The sequence below is a fragment of the Nyctereutes procyonoides genome, unplaced genomic scaffold (genome assembly GCF_905146905.1).
Source record: "Nyctereutes procyonoides isolate TBG_1078 unplaced genomic scaffold, NYPRO_anot_genome, whole genome shotgun sequence".
NCBI classification, from domain to species: Eukaryota; Metazoa; Chordata; class Mammalia; order Carnivora; family Canidae; genus Nyctereutes; species Nyctereutes procyonoides.
In genome coordinates, this window is record NW_026575047.1 from 25,891,574 (window position 1) to 25,900,921 (window position 9,348).

At 38.6% G+C, this 9,348-nt stretch overlaps 1 pseudogene; it reads right to left on the reverse strand.

The window, feature by feature from the left end:
• Positions 1 to 7,237: 7,237 nt before the first annotated feature.
• Positions 7,238 to 7,846, reverse strand: LOC129510183 (40S ribosomal protein S5-like; annotated as a pseudogene).
• Between the last annotated feature and the right edge of the window lie 1,502 nt (positions 7,847 to 9,348).

Here is a 9,348-nt window from a genome sequence, read left to right on the forward strand (position 1 = left end):
AATTTCTTTGGCCTTGCCATTCACATTTCCTATGGAGACTTGGACTCTGGGAGAAGAAGAGTATTGATTCCACCTGAAGGAAAGATGTCACAGGCTTGAGGGATGAAACCTTGGGTAGATGGCAGTGGTCCTGGCACTTCCATGGGGTCACTGGGGAGGTTGGCCCTGACACTTGATCACTCTGAGCCTTGGTTTCCCCACTGGTAAATTGTTTAAGTTGGACAAATAATTCCTCATTTTTTCTTTAACATTATTATAAATGCCTCTCTTTTCTCCTATTCAAAATAACATATGTTCATGGTAGAAAAATAAGCAACTTCAGGAGGAATGAGCGCTTCTGAAATTATCATCTTTCTATTTATATATATTTATGCATATGCAAAAGTGTGTATGTATATGCCCCCACACACACATACACACACTCACACTCATACACATTCCCTTAAGAAAGCAAGTGTGATTGGTTGTAAATCCCTTAAAACCCCTTGGACTCTAATCAGAATAAACATTTCAATCCTGTCCTTAGAGCTGCTTGCTGTCTTTGTCATTCTTCTTTATTTTATTTTTTTGGAAATAACTGTAGATTCCTAGGAAATTGCAACAATAGTGCAGAGAGGTACCATGTTCCTACCCCTCCTCCAGTCTTACAGCTGTAAGAAATCTGGTTCTCATCATGTACAATATATAGTTCTTACACAATCCTGTTACACACGTAGTTTGAGAACTGCTAACTCATATCTCTATGAGAAACCATTTCACTACATTACAACATTTGTGTGCAGTTCTTAGTATCTTGTACTTCACCAAATATTTTGTCAAAATTCCAGTTTTTGAGGTTGCTTAGGTTTCCTTGTTCCCCAATTCCTTCAGTGTGGTTTTGTTATTTGTTGTAATGTTATTAAGTTTATTTGGTGTTGTTTCTACTCTACTTTGTATCCCCCTACAGTCTGGTTGATTTTAATGATTTATCTTGGGGGTTTGTGAAATACTACTCTGCTCCTAAGAATAAGGGCTATACAAAGAGGTCCACCCAGAGAAGTGGCCCTCTCTCCTTATACCACCATTTGTTTCAACTCTAATCTCCTGTCCAGCTATCCTTTGTAATAAATCTCTTCAGTTTTTGGTTTGTCCTCACTGTTTAACTTGTTAAAAAACTGTGCATGTGTGTGTTTTCTTATATCTTCTTCTTTCTTACATGAAGGGTAGCTTTCTGTAGATACATCTTTGCACTTTACTTTTTTTCATTTAACAGTAAATTTTGAAAATAACATCATACTAATCAAAACAGATCTTCCTTTATTTTTTCTTATGGTTACAGATTATTCCATTGTGTGGATGTACTGTATTTTTAAAAATAATTCATCTTTTAAATGAGTATTTAGATCATTTCTAGTATTTTGTAATAACAAACAATGATGCAGTGACTTATCTTGTGCATATTCATGTGTATTCCATGTTGTAGATTCCTAGGAATGAAACTGTGGTCTCAAAAGGTAAGTGTGTAGGTAGTTTTGTTGGATCTTGCCAAATTCCCCCGAAGAACAGTTGTATTGGTTTGGATGTCTGCCAGTAATGTTTGAAGAGAACATTGTCTCACAATTTTACCCACATGATGTGTTGTTCTACTTTTTAAATAGATTTTATTTATTACAGGAGTTTTAGGTTCACACTAAAATTGAATGAAGAGTCCATATCCTCCGTCTCACACATGGTGGCCTTTCCCACCATCAATATCCCTGACTAGAGTGGTACATTTGCTACAATTGATGAACCTACTCTGACACATCATAACCAAAGTCCATAGTTTCCATAGGGCTCATCCTTGGTGTTGTACATTGCATGGGTTTTGACAAATATATAAGACATGTACTTGCCATTATAGTATCATATAGAATAGCCTCACTGCCCTATAAATTCTTCATGCTCTGCCAATTCATCCCACCATTTTCCCTAGCCCCTGATAAACACTGATCCTTTTGCTCTCTCCATAGTTTTGTCTTTTCTGGAATGTCTTATAGTTGAAATCATATAGTATGCAGCCTCTTCAGATTTGCTTCTTTCCTTTACTAATATGTATTTAATGTTCTTCCATGACTTTTCATGGCTTGGTAGCTCACTTCTTTTTAACATTGAAGCATATTCCATTGTCTGGATGTAGTTTTTTTTTACCCATTCACCTACTGAAGAATGTCTTCGCTGCTTCTGAGTTTTGGCTGCCATAAGCAGCTATGCTTAGAGTGCTATATGGGTACAAGGTTTTAATTCCTTTGGATAAATATAAAGGAGTGTGACTGCTGGATCATATGGTAAGAGTATGTTTAGTTTTGAAAAAGAGCTACTGAACTGTCTTCCAAAGTGGTGGTACCATTTTGCATTCTCACCAGCAATGAATGAAAGTTTCTATTGCTCTGTATCCTCATTGGCCAGTATTTGGTGTTCTCAATGTTTTGGATTTTGGCCATTTGAATAGGTGGGTAGTAGTATATTGTTGTTTTAACTTGCAATTCCCTAAGAACATATGATGTTGAGCTTCTATTCATATGCTTATTTGCTATCCATATATCTTTTATCTTCTTTGGTGGGATTTCTGTTCAGGTCTTTCACCCATTTTTAAATTGTGCTGTTCTTTTTCTCACTTAAGAGTTTTCTGTATACTTTGAATAACAGTCTCTTTTCAGATACGTCTTTTGCAAATATTTCCTCCCAGTCTGTGGCTTATCTTTTCATTCTCTTTATAGCGTCTTTCACAGAGCAGACATTTTGAATTTTCATGAAGTCCAGCTTGTCAATTATTTCTTTTATGGGTCATGCCTTTGGTATTGTATCTACAAAGTCATTACCATGTCCAAAGTTAGGTAAGATTTCTCCTATGTTATCCTCTAGGAGCTTTATAGGTTTGTATTTTTTATATGTATATTTTTTATTGAAGCTCGATTTGCCAACATATTGTACTTTGTATTTTTGTTTATGATCTACTTTGAATTCATTTTTGTGAAAGGTGAAGGTCTGTGTCCAGATTCAGTCTCTGCATGTGGATGTCCAGTTACTCCAGTACCATTTGTTTTCATATTTTTAAGTCTTTTGTCAATCTGAGAGAAGAAAAATGATAATTTAGCATTGTTATAACTTGCATTTCTTTGACTATTAATTTGAACTTTTTCACATATTCAGAGCAGTTTTTACATTCTTGTGAATTGTCTGTATTTTTTTCTATTATTTTTGTCTTTTTTCCTTAAATTTTTGAGAATTCCTCATATATTAGGTATATTAAACCCTTGGATATAGTACACGTTACAAATACTCTTTTTTTCAGTTATCTTTTGATTTTGATTATGGTATTTTATGTTATACATTTTTATAATTTTTTTTCTGTAGTCAGTTTCATCAATCTTCTTTATTGCCTCTAGATTTTAACTCATAAGTAGAAATCCTTTTCCTAGTCTGAAATTAAAAAGGAATTCACCCATATAGTACATGTATTATTCTATTTTTCTAAAATTTATGTTCCTAATCCATTTAGAGTTAATTCTTGTGTATTTTGTGAAATTAATGCAATTTTCCCTTTTTCCCTCCAGAATCATTACCCAATTGTCCCAGAACCATGTATTTAAAACTCCATCTTTGCCTGGAGTTTCTCTTGATCACTGTGTTCTAGCATCTACTTTGTGCTATAGAGTCTATTATTAATAGAAGTGAGATCTTGTACTTCTCTTGTTTTTGTTTGACGAACACTTTAAGTATGGAACTTTTATCATCTGATTGCCAATGAACGCTTGTTTCTCCTTAATATGGCAACTTACCATGGCATTCATCAGAAGGGAAGGCTGTCAGATCCTGGGCTGTCTCTATCTCTCAGCCTGGTACTCTGTGACTACAAGCTTGAGTGATAGATGGGTATCTTAAGCACCCTTTTCAAAACATCCTTTGCTATTCACAGTGGCCATTGAAACCATCCTTCTCACACTAGGAAGTCAAGGACCTTCCTGTATAACAAGGTCCCCCTCCCCTGTCCCTGGCTATTCACAGTGGCCATTGAAACCATCCTTCTCACACTAGGAAGCCAAGGACCTTCCTGTATAACAGGGTCCTCCTCCCCTGTCCCTCAACAGTAGCCCCTTCCCCCTGTCCCTCAACAGTAGCCTATAGGTTGTAGGCTATGGGGGACTTATTGTCTGCTTTGTTAACTAGTATATCTCAGGGGCTGGTACAGTGTCATATACATGGTAGGCAATAAATTAAGTCTTTTTTAATGATGATGGAGTGAAAAAATAAATAAATGAATGATCTATTACTGTTACATCATTTCAAGTCCACTGTAGGAGCAGCTCTGGTATCAGCTTCCTAGATGTGAAACACTTATTTCTCAGCCATACTTAAGTCAGAAAAATGATATTTCTGAATGTATGTTGCTACTAGGTATCAGAGATCTGTGTGTCTTAATACTATGGATCCAGTATTGCACCAGGGCATTTCACTTCTATTAGCTCACTTAATTCTCAGTACAACCCCACAAAGTAGATATTTTTAGAATGTTTAACAATGGGAAAGGGGAAGCTCAGAAATCTGCAGTGATGTGAGAAAAATGACAGACACAGCTACAGAATGATGCTAGGTCTTTGGGCTTCAAGTCCACTCATTTCTCAAAAGCATGTTGAAAAGTGTTGAATTTTCCCTACAAAATGCAGAACCTAGGAGAGTATAATTATGGTCACAACTTCCTATGACTCACCCCCTTGCAATGACTGATGTATGGTCATTTACTGACTATTTACAAACTATTTACAAAATATTTACAAACTATTTCTTGAGAAGGTGTTCAAACTTTGCTGCTTCTTACAATACTATTCATATACCCTGTTCTGTAGCAGGTAATAAATAATTCAGACTGAATTTGGCAGGAGCAAATGTTTGTCCTTTCCCAGTTTCTGTTGGCTTGGGAGGAAATTATTTTCCCTCTTCAATTGTTTACTGAACAAAAATGCATTTACATTGTTTTCTAAGCCAGCTGTGTGGTCTGGCCTATTTTCCCCCATTGCTTCGATGAATAAATTGTGCAAAATCTCCTTGTTCCAGTAACAGGAGATCCTGCTAAGAAAACATTCAGTTAGACTCATACAATAAAGCACACCAATCTGACGTCTGGGTCAGATTTAAGAAATCAATTCTCCCCTGCTTCCTAGGAAGTCATTTTATTCTGGAAGACAAACTATCATGGTACAACCTGGAAAATGAAAATCTTTATATTTAGAACCACTCTGGGTTTTATGATGGGTCAATAGTTGTATTTAATATATGTAAAGATAGGTCAAAGGCAGTTTCAAATAATAATATTTTCTTAAGTCAGAGCTAACGGAGACCCTCTTGATAACAACATGATAAAAATACCATGCATTTGTCCAGATCATTTTATTTCCAACACAAAGTGGTCCTGCATTTTGAGGCAGCCAGAATGCCGGGAAAGGAAGACCAAAAATTATTTGGATTTGACGGTAGACATCTGAGGATCAGTGTCCAGGAGAATGACTTGTTAGTCACTTGACTGAACTCTCTCTGAATGTGTAAAATGTGAAGGGTAAAATGAGATTTGCATATGAGAACTTTCCATATGGTGTAAAATATCGTATAAACACAACACACTTTATTCCTATTTTTCTTGTATTTTTTTTCTTCCCAATGACTTCGGTAGATAGGTAAAGATAGTAACATCTAGGGTCATTTACTTGAGACATGAGCAAGGTAAGCCTTTTGGTTATGTCCATTTTGGAAGGAGGGACCTGAAAGGGACCTTCCTTTGGAAGTAGTGAGGAAGGGAGCTCAGGTTTCTCTGACCAGCCCTCTAACTATCTTTGAATGGACAGGACTCCATCGCGAGTCCTTTTCTAGGTGCCGACAAGAGGTTGAAGACCAGACTTACCCAGTTTACCACAATTGTGGTGTCACATAAGGTTCAGGAAGTATTATAAAAAGAGTAAATCCTAATTCTCCCCTCAAGCCCCTCACATCATATGGGAGGGGAAGGCTGATGCACAATTAAATCATTGTTATTTGTCTGACCCATTTCACAGGCTCTTATTTTTCAGATTCTTGGCTGAAATCTCCTTTGTTTGAATTTGCTAAGACCAGATGCTCTCCTGAGTTCTTCTTTTCATTACACCCTGGCCAAGAATTATGTGATCAACTCTTTTTCCAAACAAAAGGGAGAGAGTAAAGCAACGTGCTCAGTCCACTTGTGCCTCACAGTGTGGGATTGTGGTGGTTCTGCTGCTTTGTGGTGCGATCCTCACTACCCTTTGGATCTCTGAGTGTATAGCTTGCAGCACTTTACAGTTACTGCTCTGGCTGACACTCCTGCCCCAGCTCTAAAGCACAGCAACCTTGTGAGAGTGACCACTATGAAGGCACTTGTCTTTCTCCCATGAATGTCCAGGCCTGTACCATGCAACATGACAGCTACTTAAAGGCAAGAGCACTTGAAATGTGGCTTTTCCAAATAGAGGTGCACCATAAATAGAAAATACATCCTTGATTTCAAGACTGAATACATAAAAAAGAATATAAAATATCTCATTATTTTTATATTAATTATTTCTTAAGATGGTAATATTTTGAATAGATTAGGTTGAATAAAATGTATCAAAATTACCTGCATTTCCTTTCACTTTTTTAAATGTGGCAACGAGAAAACTAAAATTATGTATATAATTTGCATTCTATATCTATGGATTTTGCTAGTTTAGTTTTTGGTGTTTTCAGCTTACTTAGCACATCACTTCTTCCTCCATGATGACTTCCGCTTTCGTTGCTGTTGGTGTTCTTTATGTCTAATAACCTTCTTGCAACCATCCAAATTTATTAGACGCACTCAAATACTGGCCCCTAAAAGAGAAAGGATTCAGAACAGATCCTTTCCTTCTCAGGAGGTTTCTTCATTCATGTGGTAATTTATTGGCCCCTGCCTCAGTGTCAGCCCGGCATATCTAGGGGAATTTGGAGGGGCTACCTTGTCAAGCCCTTCCGGTACAGTAAGAATCCACTTGTATTTCACTGAAAAAATTGAGAATTCTTCGCAGGATTTTTCTCAGAATGTAGACAAGTTGCTGCTTGCACCCCAATTGGGGTACGGGGCAAAGTTGGAAATGCTTAAAGTGGCATCATATGTGTGTATATATATATATATTATGTGTGTGTGAGACTGCCCCAAAGGTCAGATGGGTGTATTGGGGCCGCAGTCAGGTGATCAACAATTGAACTTGGCTATACTTCGCAGGTCATCCTTCTTAATGGCATAGGAATTGGAAGAGCCTTTGGCTGTGTTGATAAGCTCATCTGCTGGACACTGGGTAGTGGTCTTGATGTTCCAGAGGTCGACTCTGTGCACCTGTGCACAGCAGTCAAACAGCCTTATTCATGCGGCACAGCGGGGATTCGTCGACTGCCTGATGCCTTCCTGTTCCAGCTCACCCAATGCTGGTTGAGTCCTCCTGAAACCTCTGTTAATAATGCATTGGACCAGGACCTGCAGGCGGTTCTCACCAGTGAGCAGATGGATGATATCGAAGGCATGCTTGGCAGTGTGCATAGTCATGAGCTGCTTGCCATTATTGTGGCCGTACGTCATCATTGAGTTGGTAAGGCACTCCACAATGGGTCACTGTGCCTTAGGGAAGCGCTTGGCTGCCTAGCACCCTGCACTGTGGGGCAGGTACTTGGCATACTTCTCCTTCACTGCTATATAATCCTGCAGATGCCATTAATATGCACATCATTGATGCTCCACTTCCCAAAGAGCTTGATGTCAGGAGTCTCCGCTACTGCAGGTGCAGCCAGCTGTCTCCCACACGGTCATCCCAAGGATGCAGCTGTGGCATTACAATCAGTCAGGGTGCATCATGAGCTGTCTGGACACAGACAGGAAGAGTAAAGTAGCATAATTTCAATGCAACATGGCAAGCTACTTAATCTGTTTCATTCTTACCATCTGTAAAATGGGTGTGGTACTCAATGCCTATTTTTTTTTAAAGATTTATTTTTATTTATTAGAGAGAGAGAGAGAGAGAGAGAGAGAGAGAGAGACACAGGCAGAGGGAGAAGCAGGCTCCATGCCGGGAGCCTGGCACGGGACTCCAGGATCGCATCCTGGGCCAAAGGCAGGCACAAAACCGTGGAGCCACCCAGGGATCCCCTCAATGCCTATTTGGTTCACAAAGTCCAGAGAGTTGTTGGGAAATGATATAACATTTAACATTGGGACATAAACAAACAAACAACCAAAATCAAGAGACAAAACAATCATGTTTAAATGGTATCCCTTGCACATCAGTTAGATGTGAGAGAAAAAAAAAAAAGAATCAGCTGATAGGATTAAATCAGCTAGAGATGTGGCAATCCCAGAAGCATCAGAAATGTGTGAGAGCTTTGGGCATAATCTGTGCATGCCAGCATCAAAGCACTGCCAACAGGCTTCCTACCCTATGGGCTAAAATAAATGCTCTGGTGATCCCGTAGCCAGACCACCATCCTCCAATAAAGCATTCTCCACTGTAACAAAGTCCCTAAATCTTTAGAAGGGTCTTAGTGTGGATTACAGCAAATATCTTGGTACATCTTTCCCAGCAAGGATGTTGAAGCACCACTGGGGTGAATTTTAAATATGGTCTTATTAACATAACTTTTCCTATAGCTCAGAAAAAGCAGGAGGCTCTCAGAATCATCCCAGAATGTGAAATGTTGAAACTTGGATGCATTTTCATTATGAGTGCAAAATGTATGCAAAGTGGTCACCCATGGAATTCAAAGCTACTACCCTGGGGGATTTCTGGGTAGTGTTAAAAGGAAGTCTCAATTATTTAAATGGGAATGGTAATGAGAAAGGGGCCTTGTCTTTATTATACTATTTGGCTGTGATATCCCAGGAAACATGGAATTTGAGGTATGCTTTCAGTGGGTATTGGAGGCTGGAGATGGATAATGTTGGTAGAGGGGATGGTCCAAAACCCTGGGCTGAGACCACCAAAGGGCTAAAGGTAAAGAAAATTCAGAACAATCTTCTCCTACTGTAGCAACTTCTAGAAAGAGTCATCAAGAGGCAGCTGAGTGGCACGGTTGGTTGAGTGGCCATCTCTTGATTTTAGCTCAGGTCCTGATCTCAGGGTCATGAGATCGAGCTCCACGTTCAGTGTGTGTCTGCTTGAGTCTCATTCTCTCTCTCCTTCTGCTTCTTCCCACTGCATGCTCTCTCTCTCTAAAATAAATAAACAAATTAAAAAAAAATAAAAGGAGTCATCAAATCAAATTGAAATAAAAATTACTTGTCCACAGATATTTAAAAGAACATTCATAGCAGTTTCA